Here is a 17,979-nt window from a genome sequence, read left to right as displayed (position 1 = left end):
CTTACGCAGACCAAGATCAACCTTAACAGAACTAAAAAGCGCTCTAATTTTAGATGGAGGTCGGAAAACACATTTCACATCGTATTTCCTTAAAACACCACCGATCTTGTTGTAAGTGTTCCCCACGCAAGGTAAAAGTAGACTTAGAATTATCATCAATCACTCGATGTACAGTTGGTAGGTAGCGCAACGCACGTTCAATCTGTCTGTCATTATAACAATTTTGACGAAATGTAACTTCAAGATGGGACAGCTCAGCTGGCAAAGTCTCAGCGTCGGAAACGACATGTGACCTGTGTACCAGAGTACAACGTACACCTTCACGCTGAGCCGGATGGTGACAAATATTAGCCTGAAACTACAAGTCGGTGTGATTTCCTGTAGACTGCATCTACCAATGATCCATCATCCTTTCTCCTAACCAACACGTCAAGAAAGAGAAGGCAACCATCCTCTTCCACCTCCATCGTAAAATGAATGTTCGGGTGGACCGAGTTCGGATGTTCTAGAAAGGCATTCAAATTCTCCCTACCATGAGGCCAAACAACAAAGGTATCGTCAAAATATCTCCGACTCCAATGCACTTTCCTAGAAGTCTTCGATAAACAAATTTGCGATCACAGGAGACAACGGACTACCCATCGCAACTCCATCTGTCTGCTCGTAATACTGGTCATTGAATAAAAAGTAAGTGGATGTCAACACATGCCGAAAGAGATTAGTTAATTCAGCACCAAACCTAGCCTCAATTAACCGCAACGAATCTGGCAGAGGAACACGAGTGAAAAGAGAGACCTCATCGAAACCTACTAAAATATCAGAGTCATTCAACCTCAGTCCCTCCAAACGACGTAAAAAATCAGCTGAGTTCCTGATATGATGTTCGCACCGACCAAGATGCTTGGCTGCACGATATGTTGGAGCGCCGATGTTACTCACTGTTCAGTGTGTGTGTTATCTTTCCTGCCTCAGTCGGAGAACCGAGGTTTTAAATTTGCATGTACGTCGCCTGTCCGTTGCAGTTTGCCTTGAAAATGGCGGGGTGATCTCCCGCCGAAATATCGGCGCTCGCTGAAAGTGTTACCTGGCTGAATTCCCGGAAGTTATTTGAAAGTTGTATACGTCAGGAGAAACTCAGGTCTCACACTGTCACGATTGATGAAGATGATGAAATGATGAGGACAACACAATCATCCAGTCCCCGGGCAGAGAAAGTCCCCAACCCGGCCGGGGATCGAACCTGGGACTCTGTGATCCGGAGGCAGCAACGCTAGCCAGTAGACCACGAGCTGTGGACATGGTAGTTGGAGCTAGACGCACTGGATATTCTTTCCATTTCGGAAATAGGGAATTTAATATTTAGAGATCCAAGGTGTCAAGAGTGTGCCGAGAATACCAAATTTCTACATCTACATCTGCATCTATACTCCGTCAGCCACCAAACGGTGTGTGGCGAAGGGCACAATTCGCGCCAAAATCATATTTCCTCCCCCGCTGTTCCACTCGCGGATCGCGCGAGGGAAAAACGACTGTCTGAACGCCTCAGTACGAGCTCTAATTTCCGTTGTCTTTGAATGATGATTACGCGATTCGGAAGTTGGTGATAGTAATATATGCTCTCATCCTCGGCGAAGATTGGATTTCGGAATTTAGTGAGCAGCCCTTCTGTTTAGCGCGTGGTCTATCTGCAAGTGTGTCCCACTTCAATCTGTCTATTACATTTGTAACGCTCTCGCGATGGCTAAATGTACCAGTCACGAATCTTGCCGCTCTTCTTTGGACCTTCTCAGTCTCTTGAATCAAACCCAACTGGTAAGGGTCACATACAGACGAACAATAAGACTGGACGAACTAACGTATTGTAAGCTATTTCCGTTGTTGAAGGAATGCATCGCTTCAGGATTCTACCAATAAACTGCAATCTAGAGTTCGCCTTACCCGCTACTTGTGTAATCTGATCATTCCATTTGATATCATTTCGAATACTCGCACCCAGATACTTGACTGATGTTACCGCTTCCAAAGACATTTTGTACTCGTACATTAATGAGGATTTTCGCCTTCTTATACGCAGTAGGTTGCACTTACTAATATTGAGAGATAACTGCCAGCCATTACAAAATTACTCTGAGCACTGTGGGACTTAACTGTTGAGGCCATCAGTCCCCTAGAATTTAGAACTACTTAAACCTAACTAAAAGACACATCCATGTCCGAGGCAGGATTCGAACCTGCGAGCGTAGCGGTCGCTCGGCTCCATACTGTAGCGCCTAGAACCGCTCGGCCACTACGGCCGGCGCCAGTCATTACACTACGCATTTATTTTCAGCAAATCCTCATTGATTTGTTCACAACTTTCGTGTGATACTACTTTCCTGTAGACTAGCTCATCATCGGCAAACAATCTAAGGCCTCTATCAATACCATTAACCAGATCCTTTACGTAAATCGTAAAAAGCGTAGGACCTATTACGCTGCCCTGAGGCACACCTGAAGTTACTCTTGTTTCTGTTGAAGCCACCCCATTCGGGACGAGATACTGCTCCTTGTCTGTTAGAAAACATTCTATCCAACCGCATATGCCACTGGATAGACCCTAAGTGCAGACTTTTTGTAGCAAGCGTCAGTGCGGAACTGAGTCGAGCGCCTTTCGAAAGACCAGAAATATGGCATCAACCTCGGTATCTAGAGCCTGTATATCATGCACAAAGAGGGCCAGCTGTGTCTCACATGACCGCTGTTTTCTGAAACCCTGTGCCGGTTTCTGCATATGAGCTTCTCTGGTGTTATATCTCACCACGGTCAAGGTCGACAGCCTTCACTTAACAGCCGAGAGCAGCACCGTTTGCGGAGCATTGTCGATGCTAACAGACCAGCAACACTTTGTGAAATAACTGCAGAAATCAATGTGGGGCGTACGACGAATGTATCGTTAGGACAGTGCGGTGAAATTGGGCGCTAATGGGCTGTGGCAGCAGACGACGGGACGCGAGTGTCTTTGGTAGCAGCACGAAATCGCTTGCAGCGCCTCTCCTGGGCTCTTGACCATACGATCTGGCTCCAGATGAGTCGAAAACTGTGGCCTTCTCAGATGAGTCCCGATTTCTGTTGGTATGAGGTGTTGGTGAGGTCGATGCCATGGACCCAAGGGGACTGTGCAAGCTGGTGGTGGCTCCAGAGTGGTTCGGTCTGTGTTTACAAGAATAACCTGGGCCCTCTGGTCCAACTGAACCGGTTGTTGTCTGGAAATGGGTGCGTTGGGCTACTTGTAGACCATTTGCAGCCATACATGGGCTTTATGTAACCCAAACAACTACGAAATTTTTATGGCTAACAAGGTGCTATGTCACTGGGCCACAGTTTTTCACGATTGTTTTGGAGAACATTCTGGACAATGCGAGCGAACGATTTGGCCACCCAGATGGCTCGACATGAATCCCATCGAACATTTGTGGGACATAATCGGGAGGGTCAGTTCGTACACGAAATCCTGCACCGGAAACCTGTCGCAAGTATAGACGGCTATAGAGGGAGCATGGCTCAGCATTTCTGCAGGGGATTTCCAACGACTTGTTGAGTCCGTACCAGGGCGTGTTGTTGCACTAAAAAAATGTGCAAATGTGTGTGAAATCTTATGGGCTTAACTGCTAAGGTCATCAGTCCCTAAGCTTACAGACTACTAAATCTAAATTATCCTAAGGACAAACACACACACACCCATGCCCGAGGGAGGACTCGAAACTCCGCCGGGACCAGCCGCAAGGTCCATGACTGCAGCGCCTCAGACCCCTCGGCTTGCTGCACTACTCTGGGCTAAAAGAGGTCTGACACGATATTACGAGGTATGCCATGACTTTTCTTACTTCTTTCTGTATGTTAATTGAACTCTTTTCGGTGGTGACTTCTGCCTCATCCTGTAGATGTAGAATGCAGACGAGCACAGTTCCACAGAATATGCTGACTCCTTCCGACAACGTTGTCGATCTACATCTACATCTGTATGATTACTCTACTATTCACAATAAAGTGACCGGCAGAGGGTTCAATGAACCACCTTCAAGCTGTCTCTCTACCTTTCCACTCTCGAAGGCGCGCGAGAAAAACGGGCACTTAATTTTTTCTGTGCGAGCCGTGATTTATTTATTTTATCGTGATCATCATTTCTCCCTATGTAAGTGGATGCCAACAAAATGTTTTCGCAATCGAAGGAGAAAACTGGTGGCTGAAATTTCATGAGAAACGCCTATGTTTTAATGATTGCTACTCCAGTTGACGTAACACGTCTGTGGCACTGTCTCCCTTATTTCGCGATAATGCAAAACGAGCTGCCCTTCTTTGAACTTTTTCAATGTCATCCGTCAGTCCTACGTGATGCGGATCTAACGCTGCACAGCAATACTCCAGAATAGGGCGGACAAGCGTGGTGTAAGCAGTCTCTTTAGTAGACCTGTTGCACCTCCTAAGTGTTCTGCCGGAGAATCGCACTCTTTGGTTTGCTCTACCCACAACAGTATCCATGTGATCGTTCCTATTAAGGGTATTTGTGATTGTGATCCCGAAGTATTTAGTTAAATTTACAGCCTTCAGATTCGGTTCACTTATTCCGTAATCGAAATTTAGTGGTTTTTTTAGTACTCATGTGAAAATCTTCACTCTTTTCTTTACTCAGGTTTAATTGCCACTTTCCGGACCACACATATATCTAAATCATTCTGCAAGTCGTTTTGATCATCTGATGACTATACAAGACGGTAATTGACAGCAACATCTGCAAACAATCTAACACGGCTACTCAGATTGTCTCCTATGTCGTTTATATAGATCAGGAGAAATAGAGGGCCTATAACACTTCCTTGGGGAACGCCAGATATTACTTGTGTTTTACTGGATAACTTTCCGTCTATTACTACGAAGTGCGACCTTTCTGACAGGAAATCACGAATCCAGTCTCACAACTGAGGCGATACTCCGTAGGCACGCAGTTTGGTTAGCAGACGCTTGTGAGGAACGGTGTAGAAAGCCTTCTGAAAATCTAAAAATGTAGAATCAATTTGACATCACCTGTCGATACCACTCATTAGTTCATGGCCATAAAGGGCTGGTTTTGTTTCACAAGAACGGTATTTTCTGAATCCGTGTGGTTAAGTCCCATAGTGCTCAGAGCCATTTGAATCCGTGTTGGCTATATATCAATAAATCGTTCTCTTCGAGGTAATTCATAATGTCCGAACACATTATACTCATTTGTTCCGAAGCCCTACTGAAAGTCGACGTTAGTGATATAGGCCTGTAGTTCAGAGGATTACTCCTATTTCCCTTTTCGAGTATTGGCGTGATCTGAGCTATTTTCCAGTCTCTAGGTACGGATCTTAGTGTGAGCGAGTGGTTGTGTATAGTTGCTAAATATGGAGCTACTATATGAGCATACTGCGAACGCAACCTGACTAGTATACTGTCTGGACGGTTGGCCTTGCCTTTACGACATTTCGTGGATTTCTTTTACTACTCGTGCGAATAACTTCACACATTTCTTCATTCAGGGTCAATTACCACTTTTTGCGCGATGAAGATATCTAGTCCAAAGCACTTTGTAATTCGTTCAGGTCATCAGATGACTTTACAAGATGGTAAATGACAGCATCATCTGCGAACAATGTAAGACAACTACTCAGAGTGTCGCCTATGTCTTTAATATACACTTCTGGCCATTAAAACTGCTACACCACGTATATGACGCGCTACAGACGCGAAATTTAACCGACAGGAAGAAGATGCTGTGATATACAAACCATTAGCTTTTCAGAGCATTCACACAAGGTTGGCGCCGGTGGCGACACCTACAACTGGCTGACATGAGGAAACTTTCCAGTCCGCAGCTCGTGGTTGTGCGGTAGCGTTCTCGCTTCCCACGCCCGGGTTCCCGGGTTCGATTCGCGGCGGGGTCAGGGATTTACTCTGCCTCGTGATGACTGGGTGTTGTGTGCTGTCCTTAGGTTAGTTAGGTTTAAGTAGTTCTAAGTTCTAGGGGACTGATGACTTTAGATGTTACGTCCCATAGTGCAAAGAGCAATTTGAACCATTTTTTTCCAAAGTTTCCAACCGATTTCTCATACACAAACAGCAGTTGACCGGCGTTGCCTGATGAAACGCTGTTGTGATTCCTCGTGTAAGGAGGAGAAATGCGTACCATCACGTTTCCGACTTTGATAAAGGTCGGATTAAAGCCTGTCGCGATTACGGTTTATCGACGTTGGTCGAGATCCAATGACTGTTAGCAGAAGGTGGTGGATTCAGGAGGGTAATACGGAACGCCGTGCTGGATCCCAATGGCCTCGTATCACAAGCAGTCGAGATGACAGCCATCGTATGCGCACGGCTGTAACGGATCGCGCAGCCACGTCTCGATCCCTGAAACAACGTATGGGGACGTTTACAAGACAACAACCATCTGCACCAACAGTTCGACGACGTTTGCAGCAGCACGGAGTATCAGCTCGGAGACCGTGCCTGTGGTTACCCTTGACGCTGCATCACATACAGGAGCGCCTGCGATGGTGTACGCAACGGCGAACCTGTGTGCACGAATAGGAAAACGTCATTTTTCGTATGAATCCAGGTTCTGTTTACAGCGTCATGATGGTCGCCACCGCGGTGAACGCACATTGGAAACGTGTATTCGTCATCGCCATACTGGCGTATCACCCGGCGTGATGTTATGGGGTGCCATTTGTTACACGTATCGATCACCTCTTGTTCGCATTGACGGCACTTTGAACAGTGGACGTTACATTTCAGATGTGTTACGATCCGTGGCACTACCCCCGCCCCCCCATTTGATCCCTGCGAAACGCTACATTTCAGCAGGATAACACACGACTGCATGTTGCAGGTCCTGCATTGGCCTTTCCGGGTACAGAAAATGTTCTCCAGATCACTCACCAACTGAAAACGTCTGGTCAATGGTGGCCGAGCAACTGGCTCGTCACAATACGCCAGTCACTTGTCTTGATGAACTGTGGTATCGTGTTGAAGCTACATGGGGAGCTTTACCTGTACTCAATGCTCAGGCGTATCAAGGGCGTTCTGGGTACTGATTTTTCACGACCTATGCACCCACATTGTATGAAAATGTAATAACATGTCAGTTCTAGGATAATATATTTGTCCAATGAATACCCGTTTCTCATCTGCCCTTATTCGTGGTGTAGCAGTTTTAATGTCCAGTAGTGTAGCTGGGGAGCAGTAGAGTGCCTCCTTGGGGAACGTCTGGTGACAGGCGTCGCAGCATAACAGCGTGATGGCGGAGTCGCAGCCATTACATTCCATTCGCACGGCCACCGCGCCGTCGTGGAGTAAGAAATTAATGCTCCGTCAGCGCCTCTCGCTCCGAGACGGCCCACCGCCGCCCTTTTATATTTTTTCGGGAACTATTTTTCTCCTTCCGCGCACCGTCAGCCCGGCCTCGGTTCGCCCCCCGTGATCCCCTCGCCGGCTACGGCTCCTGCGGCGCTCTCGCCGCTAAAGACGTTTTGCGGGTAACGAGGACGCAAAGTGTCGTCGGGGCAGAGGTGGGTCCGCGAATAATTCATGAGGCGCGCGTCCTGCTGCGCTTCCCGTCTGGTCGCACGGGCCAAAACCCACCGCATTGCGGAGCAGCCGCGGCGCAGCTCCCGGCTGCGTGGGCGGCGGGAAAACTTTTTTCATCACTTGCCGAACCTGAGAGGAATGGCTGAGAGGTTTGCCTGTCACCTTCCCCCCGCCACCTGGGGCGCCATATTAAAAAGAAACTGCGCAGGCGCGGCCAGAGCTCGTCTCGACATCTTGGGTGGAGCCTCTGGCACACACTCACACACACACACACACACACACACACACACACACACACTTGTACCTCGGCGCTTTCAGCCGGTCTTCTACTCTCGACTCTCACTCCACAGATCAGCGGTCCTCAAACTGATCCCTGTGGGACGCATGCGACCTCAGTCGCGCATTACTATGCCCCGCGGTGACATACATTGTAACTTATGAATGGTGGGCTCCATGTGGTTCCCACGTCGTGCAGCGACTGTGAACCATGAAACTGTCGCACAGAATTAGCCGAGCGGTCTGGGGCGCTGCAGTCATGGACTGTGCTGCTGGTCACGGCGGAGGTTAGAGTTCTCTCTCCGGCATGGGTGTGTGAGTTTGTCCTTAGTATAATTTAGGTTAAGTAGTGTGTAAGCTTAGAGACTGATGACCTTAGCAGTTAAGTCCCATAAGATTTCATACACATTCGAACATTTTTTTTCTTTCCCGCGTTAGCGGTAGCAGCTAAAATATATTTTTGAACAATAAAGTTACCAAATGTGCAGCAACCAGTCGCAAAATCATGTTTTATTTATTCACTTTTGCAGATATATTACAACTGATTAACAGCCATCCTCGGTGGTTTCAACCAACATCTCTGAGTATTAATACTATCTTAAGCAGAGGTCAAACATAAACACTAATGATGGTTGTATATCAGTTGAAATTGATTTTCAAAAGTGAATAAATAAAACATGACTTTCCGACTTCTTTGGTAATTTTAATACATTGTAACGTCGTAACACTTCAATACGAATATAATAATTCCAATCCCAAAGAAGGCACGTGTTGACAGGTGTGAAAATTACCGAATTATCACTTTAATAAGTCACTCCGTCTTGAGGCCACGAGTGGCCTACCGGGACCATCCGACCGCCGTGTCATCCTTAGTGAAGAATGCAGTTAGGAGGGGCGTGGGGTCAGCACACAGCGTCTCTCTGTTGTCATGACTGTATTCTTGAGCGCTTCAATTCGGTGATCTCACGGGAACCGGTGTATCTACTGCGGCAAGGCCGTTGCCAGTTTTATAAGTCACGGCTAGCTACATACTAACGTGAATTCTTTACATGAGAATGGAAAAATGGGTAGAGACCGAACTCGGGAAGATCAGTTTCGATTCTGTAAAAATTTTGGAACTCACGTCTCGACATCTTGGGTGGAACCTCTGGCACACACTCACACACACACACACACACACTCACTCACACACACACACACACACACTCACGCACTTGTACCTCGGCGCTTTCAGCCGGTCTTCTTCTCTCGACTCTCACTCCACAGATCAGCGGTCGTCAAACTGATCCCTGTGGGACGCATGCGACCCCAGTCGCGTATTACTACGGCTCGCGGTAACATACATTATAACGTGATGCGAATACGAATATAATAATTCCAGTCCCAAACAAAGCACATATTGACAGGTGTGAAAATTAGCGAATTATCAGTTTAATACACGACTAGCCATTCAAATTGCTACACCAAGAAGAAATGCAGATGATAAATGGGTATTCATTGGATAAATATATTATACCAGAACTGACATGTGATTACATTTTCACACAATTTGGGTACATAGATCCTGAGAAATCAGTACCCAGAATAACCAACTCTGGCCGTAATAACGGCCTTGATACGCCTGAGCATTGAGTCAAACAGAGCTTGGTTGGCGTGTACAGGTACAGGTGCAGCTTCAACACGATACTGCAATTCATCAAGAATAGTGACTGGCGTATTGTGACCGGCCAGTTGCTCGGCCACCATTGACCAGTCGTTTTCGGTTGGTGAGAGATCTGGAGAATGTGCTGGCCAGGGCAGCAGTCGAACGTTTTCTGTATCCAGAAAGGCCCGTACTGGACCTGCAACATGCGGTCGTGCATTATCCTCCTGAATTGTAGGGTTTCACAGAGATCGAATGAAGGGTAGAGCCAAGGATCGTAACGCGTCCACAGATCAAAATGCCGTCAATGCGAATTAGAGGTGAACGAGACGTGTAACCAATGGCACCCCATACCATCACGCCGGGTGATACGCCACTATGGCGATGACGAATACACGCTTCCAAAGAGAGTTCACCGCGATGTAGCCAAACACGGATGCGACCATCATGATGCTGTAAACAGAACCTGGATTTATCGAAAACATGACGCAGGCGCTCCTGTCTGTGATGCAGCGTCAAGGGTAACCGCCGCCATGGTCTCAGAGCTGATAGTCCAAGCTGCTGCAAACGTCGTCGAACTATTCGTGTAGATGGTTCTTGTCTTGCAAACGTCCCCATCTGTCGAATGAGGGATCGAGATGAGGCTGCACGATGCGTTACAGCCATGCGGATAAGATCCCTGACATCTCCACTGCTAATGATACGAGGCCGTTGGGACCCAGCACGGCGTTCCGCATTACCCTCCTGTACCCATCGATTCCATATTCTGCTGACAGGAATTGGATCTCGACCAACGCGAGCAGCAATATCGCGATACGATAAACCACAATCACGATAGGGTATAATCCGACATTTATGAAACTCGGGAACGTCATGGTACGCATTTCTCCTCCTCACACGAGGAATCACAACATCGTTTCACCAGGCAACGCTGGTCAACTGCTGTCCGTGTATGAGAAATCGGTTGGAAACTTTCCTCATGTCAGCACGTTGTAGGTGTCGCCAAACTTGTGTGAATGCTCTGAAAAGCTAATAATTTGCATATCACAGCATCTTCTTCCTGTCGGTTACATTTAGCGTCTGTAGCACTTCATTTTCGTGGTGTAGCAATTTTAATGGCCAGTAGTGTACTGACGCGCATTCCTTACAGAAGAATGGAAAAATTGGTAGAAACCGACCTCGGGAAGATCAGTTTGGATTCCGTAGAAATGTAAGAACACACGAGGCTATACCGACCGTACGACTTATCTTAAAGGCCAGTTTAAGGAAAGGCAAACCTACGTTTATAGCATTTGTAGACTTAGAGAAAGCTTTTGACAGTGTTGACTGGAATACCCTCTTTGAAATTCTGAAGGTGGCAGGGTAAAATACAGGAAGCGAAAGTCTATTTACAAATTGTACAGAATCCAGGTGGCAGTTGTAACTGAGAGGCACAAAAAGGAAGCAGTGATTGAAAAGGGAGTGAGACAGGGTTTAATCTATTTGTATACTGAGCAAGCAATGAAGGAAAAGAAAGAAATATTGCAAGTAGGAATTAAAATGCATAGAGAAGAAATAAAAACTTATAGGTTTGCCGAAGTCATTGTAATTCTGTCAGAGATAGCAAAGGACTTGGAAGAGCAGCTGAACAGAATGGACAGTGTGTAGAGAGGAGGATATAAGATGAACATCAACAAAAGCAAAATGAGGATAATGGAATGTAGTCGAATTAAATCAGGTGACACTGGGGCAATGAGACATTTAAAGTAGTAGATGAGTTTTGCTATGTGTATGTAAGTGAAACATTGACAATAAATAGTTTAGACAAGAAGGGAATAGAAGCTTTCGAAATGTGGTGTTAGAGACGAATGCTGAAGACTGGATTGGTGGATCACGGACTAATGAGAAGGTCCTGAATAGAATTGAAGAGAAGAGGAATCTCTGGCACAACTTGAGTGGAAGAAGAGATCGATTGATAGGACAAGTTCATAGGCATAAATGGATCAGGAAGTTAGTATTGGAGGGAAGCACACAGGGTAAAAATTGTAGAGGGAGACCAAGAGTTGAATAAAGTAAGCAAATTGAAAAGGATGTAGGTTGCAGTAGTTTCTCGGAGATGAATCTTGCACAGGATAGAATTGCATGGAGAGCTCTGGACTGAATACCACAACATGGACGGCCCAGATCAAGTATTAAAAGGAAATCACTAAATATTGTCGTGATGTGTTTGCAGATACATGAAAATCGTGTTTTTTTTCCACCGGATGCGTTTCCCTTTAGTGAGGTAAACTATCACCACTGGTCTGTAATAATGATATTTATAATTTATTTTTGTTTAATATCGAAAAGGAGTTCCTTAGCAATATGTTGGTTTTTACTTACCTTGATTTACGCATGATTTCTCTCCTTCATTTTCCTGCTCCTCACAACCTTCTCCAACTCACACTCCATCACACTACTATACGCTTACATCCACTCATCATGGCTTCCTACTCCCTCAAAAACGAAAACCGCTACTGCTTTACTACTCTTATATATACACAGCAACATATTTAAATACAATTACACACACACACAATTAACTAAAATTAAAAGCGGAGAGTATAGTAGTAGCAAACTAGTGGCAATGTTATGTTGGCAACACTGCATAACACAAACCACAGTATATACTGAGAAGTATAAAAATAAATAGAAAAGAGTGGTGTGCGAGAGAACGTGCGATGTGGAACGTGAGAAATGCATATTTCTGACGCAAAAATTACACTACAAGTATGAGTGTTTAAGCAAGAGAAATTCCAAAAATATGATAGACGTCATTTTCCTATGTAGAGTAGGAACCAAGCGGAAGTTGCCGTAAGTAAAAAGCAACAGCTGGTTAACGAACTGTTTTGCGATCTTAAAAACAATTCAAATTATAGATACCTTTAATTGCAGACCATTACTTCAAGAAAGCGAAACTTACCCGGCGAAAAAAAAGGCACACATTTCCTCGTAGTTGCAACGACAAAACGACAATACGCTCAGGAATTGTAAAGCACCTACGGACAATACGACCACACTGATAAAGAACGAAATATTGTGTTTCAGAAGTGGTTAGCATGGTTACTTGTTCCGTGACCGTGAATTATAAATATCTCAACTGCGACAATCTTGTTCTCTCTGTTTCGTTGGACTTGGAGATTATAAAAACAAGCAGTTTCTTTATAATTACTGCACTTAGTATCGGTAAGATAGCCGTAATGGCGGCTAAACAGATCACGTCCCAGTCGGCTAATTCTGATCATGAAACAAAACTAACCGACAATTTCAAAATATGGCTTGTCAGAATTGTAACATTGGTGTTAGAAAACATGGAAATACGATACAATACGTCTGATTCAAACTGTTTACCGCTATCCAAGATAATTTACATAATGATGTACGTCGAAACAGATACTGTCTAGAACGAGAACAGGTAACGTACAGAATGACAGGCGAATGCAATAAGCCAAGGAAAGAAGGTTTCCAGAGTTATCAATATTTGAAGCTTATACACTAAACAGGTCTCTTTTTATCGTATAAAAATACTAACTGCCCACGTAATATTAGGCCCCAAAGGCAACTTGTGTTTCTACATCATCTAGCAACTAACAGCCTACTCCAAACCGTCAACTAACATCGATTCTTAAGTGTGTTGCTGTCCCGTTCTGTAACAAATGAAAATTCATACAGAGACGATAATTCATACTTCCATACGTAATAATACGATTGCCGAAGTAACTCTGATACGTCTTCACTGCTGTACCTGTGAAATGATTTCGATGACATTTGGATGTGGAGACAGCTGCGGAACAAATAGGCTATTTTAGAACCTGTTTAACGCAGGATGTTTATTGATCTGAATAATCTAACGCGATTTACGGAAATATACCTATTTACTCTTTTAAAAGGCACTATGGTTCACAGTTATATTAAGGCGGTGTAAGGACTGTACACTTTATTACTACAACAGATGTAAATATCAGGGAACAAAAAACTCAGGAAAAAAACCGGAAGGATAACTCAAACAAAGTCGTTGAACAAAACCAAAGATACTGTTAGATCTTCCGTAATGGTGTCCCATAGGCACAAAGATAGATCGTACTTTCAACCACAGCACATACTCGACTAAATATTATTTGCCTTTTGAATTTTACCGTATTTGTGAAAATGTCTTTATTGTTTGACATGTCCTACGTAAAACAATGCCGCTTAATGAATATAATGCTTATACAATAATCGTCGTATTCAATCCATACTACCACGGTAATGTTGTAAATGCAAAAGTAACTTTGTTATATTTTCACAATCAAACCGCTGAATTGATTTCAATGAATTTCCATATAGCGCAAACCCTGAGAATGTACAACGATTACTCTATAATGTTAAAAAAAATATCGGTGCGAACTAGGGAATGGAATATCTTCTTTACATCAGTGAACATAAATCATTTTGAAAAATTATTAAATTCCTTGCCTAATGTATACTTCCGCATATTTTATACCATTTTCATGATATTTAATTAATATATAGGCTTTAACTAGAGTAGTGTAACTGTTTGTGGACACTTATCATGTCTGAAGATGGCAATAACTTGCGTCAGCTGCTGATGTAAAATATTTGCAGTAATTAGGCAATTTTAACATAATATATTATTATTTGAGCTTTAGTGCTTACAACCATATCTGCGTGATTACTCTGCCATTCACAGTTAAGTGCCTGGCAGAGAGTTCATCGAACTATCTTCAAGATATTTCTCTAACGTTCCACTGCCGAACAGCGCGTGGTAAAAAGAAACGCATAAAGCCTTCTGCGTGAGACATCATTTCTCTTATTTTATTATAATGATCATTTCGTCCCACGTAGGTTGGCGCCAACAAAATGTTTTCACACTTTGTGGAGGAAGTGGGTGACGGAAGCTCCGTGAGAAGATCCTGCCACAACGAAAAAGTCTTTGTTCCATTGAGTGCAACCCCAATTCGCGTATCATATCCCTGTGCTATCGTTACAACGTGTTCGTAATTGAAATATCTAGGTATTCAGTCGAATTGACAGCCTTTACATTTGTTTGAGTTTTCACGTAATCTAAATATGACGGATGTCTTTTTGAACTCATATTGCTGATTTAACATGTTTCCTGATTCAGAGGCAGTTTTCCCCCACCATACAGATACCTTTGTCTAAATATTTTTCATTTGGTTTAGGTCATTTAACGACTTTATAAGACGGTAAATGACAGTATCACCTACAAACAATCTCTAAGATTGCTACTCACATTGTCTACTAAATCGTCTGTGTAGATCAGGAAGACGAGAAAGCCTGTAACACTTCCTTGGGGAGCACCAGATATTACTTCTGATTTATTCGATCACTTTCCGTCAGTTGCTACGAACTGTGATGCTTCTGAAAGGAAATCTCTAACGCAGTCACACTACATCAACCCTAAAAAAAGAGTAGTCTGCATTTTAGCCTGTAACTTAATTCCGTAACAAAATAAAATGTAGAATCACAACATTACCCATAAATCATACGTACAATACATACATCTCTTATTAATTAACATAAATTCACCTCATGAGTGACATACACGCCCCTGAAACTCATAATAGAGAGGATAATAACTTAAAATTCGCTACATGCTAAAGAGTGTATCTGCGATTCTCCAATGTAGTGTTAAAGGCCCTGTGCTGTTCCTGATGTATTAAAGCGATTTAGGAGACAATCCTAGTAGCCTTCTTAGATAGATTTACCGACGAATAAACCCTTCACATGGTCGATTCCAATTATAAAAGATTTATTCAAGACATCTCCATGCTGCAGATGACCCTGAAAAATAGAACATGTGATGGACTCCACAACAGTACATAAAAATTGCCTTACATTTCGATTACAAAGTAACTCACATAAAATTTAATAGATTTCTATTCATCTAAATTCCTAGGAAAGACGATTACGAAGTAATGAAACTGAAACCGTCACACAGAAGCTGTTGTGGGGAAGGCGAACGAGGGACTGCGGTTTGTTCGCAGAGCATGCGACACAACAAATGTATGCACTGAGGAGAAATTGAATAGCAAGAAACGCATTGGTGATCTCCTGAAACGGTTAGGTTCAGATATTTATGCTATTAGGGTTACTGCAAATTTCGGTGAAACACAGGTCAGCAAATTAGCCTACTATGCTGTTTTTTTTTTTTTTTTTTTCATTCACCGCTTTCATATGACATAATATTTTGGGTAACTCATCAATAAGAGCAAAAGTATTTATTGCGCAAATGGGTGTACTCAGAATAGTAGCTGCAGGCCACCCAAGATCACCTTGCAGACATTTATTTAAGAAGCTCGGCATATGCACAGCACCTTCGAAATACGCATATCCACTACGAAATTTGTCATTAATAAATATAAAAATAATCCTAGAAGAAAGAATGATCTATTCTGGTTTAAATCTGACTTTGGCACACAAAGGGGTGAATTTCGTCGTCACAAAAATCTTTCCCAAATAGCATTAAAAGTGTGACAGATAGGCAACCAACATTTAAAAACAAATTTTAAGAATTTCAGAATGACAACTCCTACTCAATGGAAGAATTTTTATATATGAAGCAGTAACCGTGACACATATAGTGTAATGAAAAGTTACGTTAAATTCACGCAATCCACATCGTCATGAAGTGTCGTATTCATGATCTGTTAAACAATTATTATTGTGGTGGTGGTATGTTCCGCCTATGGAACCAATTGAAGGCAGTTTGTTTATTCAAATGTTTTTTATTCCAGTCTTTGATCACAATATCAATTCTTTAGACGATGACCGGTTTCAGTCCGTAACGGCCATCCTCAGGTCTTTTTTACATCATGTCCTAAAGTGATAAGGCTATAATGGCATCGTCAAAACACATAAAAATAGTCAGACAGCATCGTCACATAGATCTAAAATAAGGTGTAGAATAGGCCACATCGTCCACACAGTCATCATTTCAATTATTTTAGATCTATGTGACGATGCTGTGGTGATTATATTTATATGTTTTGACGATGCCATTATGGCCTTATCAGTTTAGGACAAGGTGTAAAAAAGACCTGAGGACGGTCATTACGGACTGAAACCGGTCATCGTCTAAAGAATTGATACTGTGATCAAAGAGTGGAATAAAAAACATTTGACAGTATTGGATCACTGTTTGTATACGCGACCATGTCGCAATTGGTGAGTTTGTTTATTGCCATACGCGTTTTTCTTCTTGTATTTGGGAAGTGTCTACAGTGGACTGTAAGACATGTCTCTTTTTATACGTACAGTAAACGTATTATATGGTAGATACACTGTGTTGCTATGTTACATTTTGTCGTGTTTTGCTCTTGTTGTTTAGGTTAGAATCAACATAATAACATATTAAATCTAACAACATAATACGTGAGTTTGAAAGTGGTGGCAAAGTCGGCGCACGAGGGATGGGAAACATCATCTCCGTGGCAGCGACGAACTGGGGAATCTCCAGTACGACCGTTTCACGAATGTACAGTGAATATCAGGAATCCGGTAAAACATTAAATATGCGCCATCGCTGCGGCCGAAAAAGGTCGGGCGAGAACCTGAGAAACGACGACTGAAAAGAATTGTTCAACGTGAGAGAAGTGCAACCGTTCCGCGAATTTGCTGCAGATTTCAATTCTGGGCATCGAACCATTCGACGAAATATCACTGTGGGCTTTCGGAGCTGAAGGCCCACTCGTGTACCCTCGATGACGGCACAACAAAAAGCTTTCCGCCTCACTTGGAGCCGTCAACACCGACATTGGACTGTTGATGGCTGGACATGTTTCATGGTCGTACAGGTCTCGTTGTATCGAGCGGATGGAAGTGTACGGGTATGGAGGCAATGTCGTGAATACAGGGACCCTGCATGTCGGCAGGGGACTGTTAAAGTAGGTGGAGGCTTTGTCATGGTGTGGCACGTGTGCAGTTGGAGTGATATGGGACCCCTGATACGGCTAGATACACTAGTGGCCACTTAAATTGCTACACCACGAAGATAACGTGCTACAGACGAGAAATTTAACCGACAGGAAGAAGATGCTGTGATATGCAAATGATTAGTTTTTCAGAGCATTCACACAAGGTTGGCGACGGCGGCGACACCTACAACGTGCTGACATGAGGAAAGTTTCCAACCGATTTCTCATACACAAACAGCAGTTGACCGGCGTTGCCTGGTGAAACGTTGTTGTGATGCCACGTGTAAGGAGGAAAAAGTCGTACCTTCACGTTTCCGAATTTGATAAAGGTCAGAGTGTAGCCTATAGCGATTCTGGTTTATCGTATCGCCACATTGCTGCTCGCGTTGCTCGAGATCCAATGACTGTTAGCAGAGTATGGAATAGGTGAGTTCAGGAGGGTAATACGGAACGCCGTGATGGATGGCAACTGCCTCGTATCACTAGCAGTCGAGGTGACAGGCATCTTATCCGCATGGA

The 17,979-nt window shown here is 43.7% G+C and overlaps 1 protein-coding gene across 2 annotated transcripts in view; it reads left to right on the top strand.

Annotated features, from left to right (window-relative positions):
- The window catches only part of LOC126293404 (aminomethyltransferase, mitochondrial), a 168,492-nt gene that overhangs the window by 85,640 nt on the left and 64,873 nt on the right, over positions 1 to 17,979 (top strand). The window lies entirely within an intron of this gene.

Source organism: Schistocerca gregaria, chromosome 10, assembly GCF_023897955.1.
Source record: "Schistocerca gregaria isolate iqSchGreg1 chromosome 10, iqSchGreg1.2, whole genome shotgun sequence".
NCBI classification, from domain to species: domain Eukaryota; kingdom Metazoa; phylum Arthropoda; class Insecta; order Orthoptera; family Acrididae; genus Schistocerca; species Schistocerca gregaria.
This window is presented reverse-complemented; position numbering and strand designations above follow the sequence as displayed.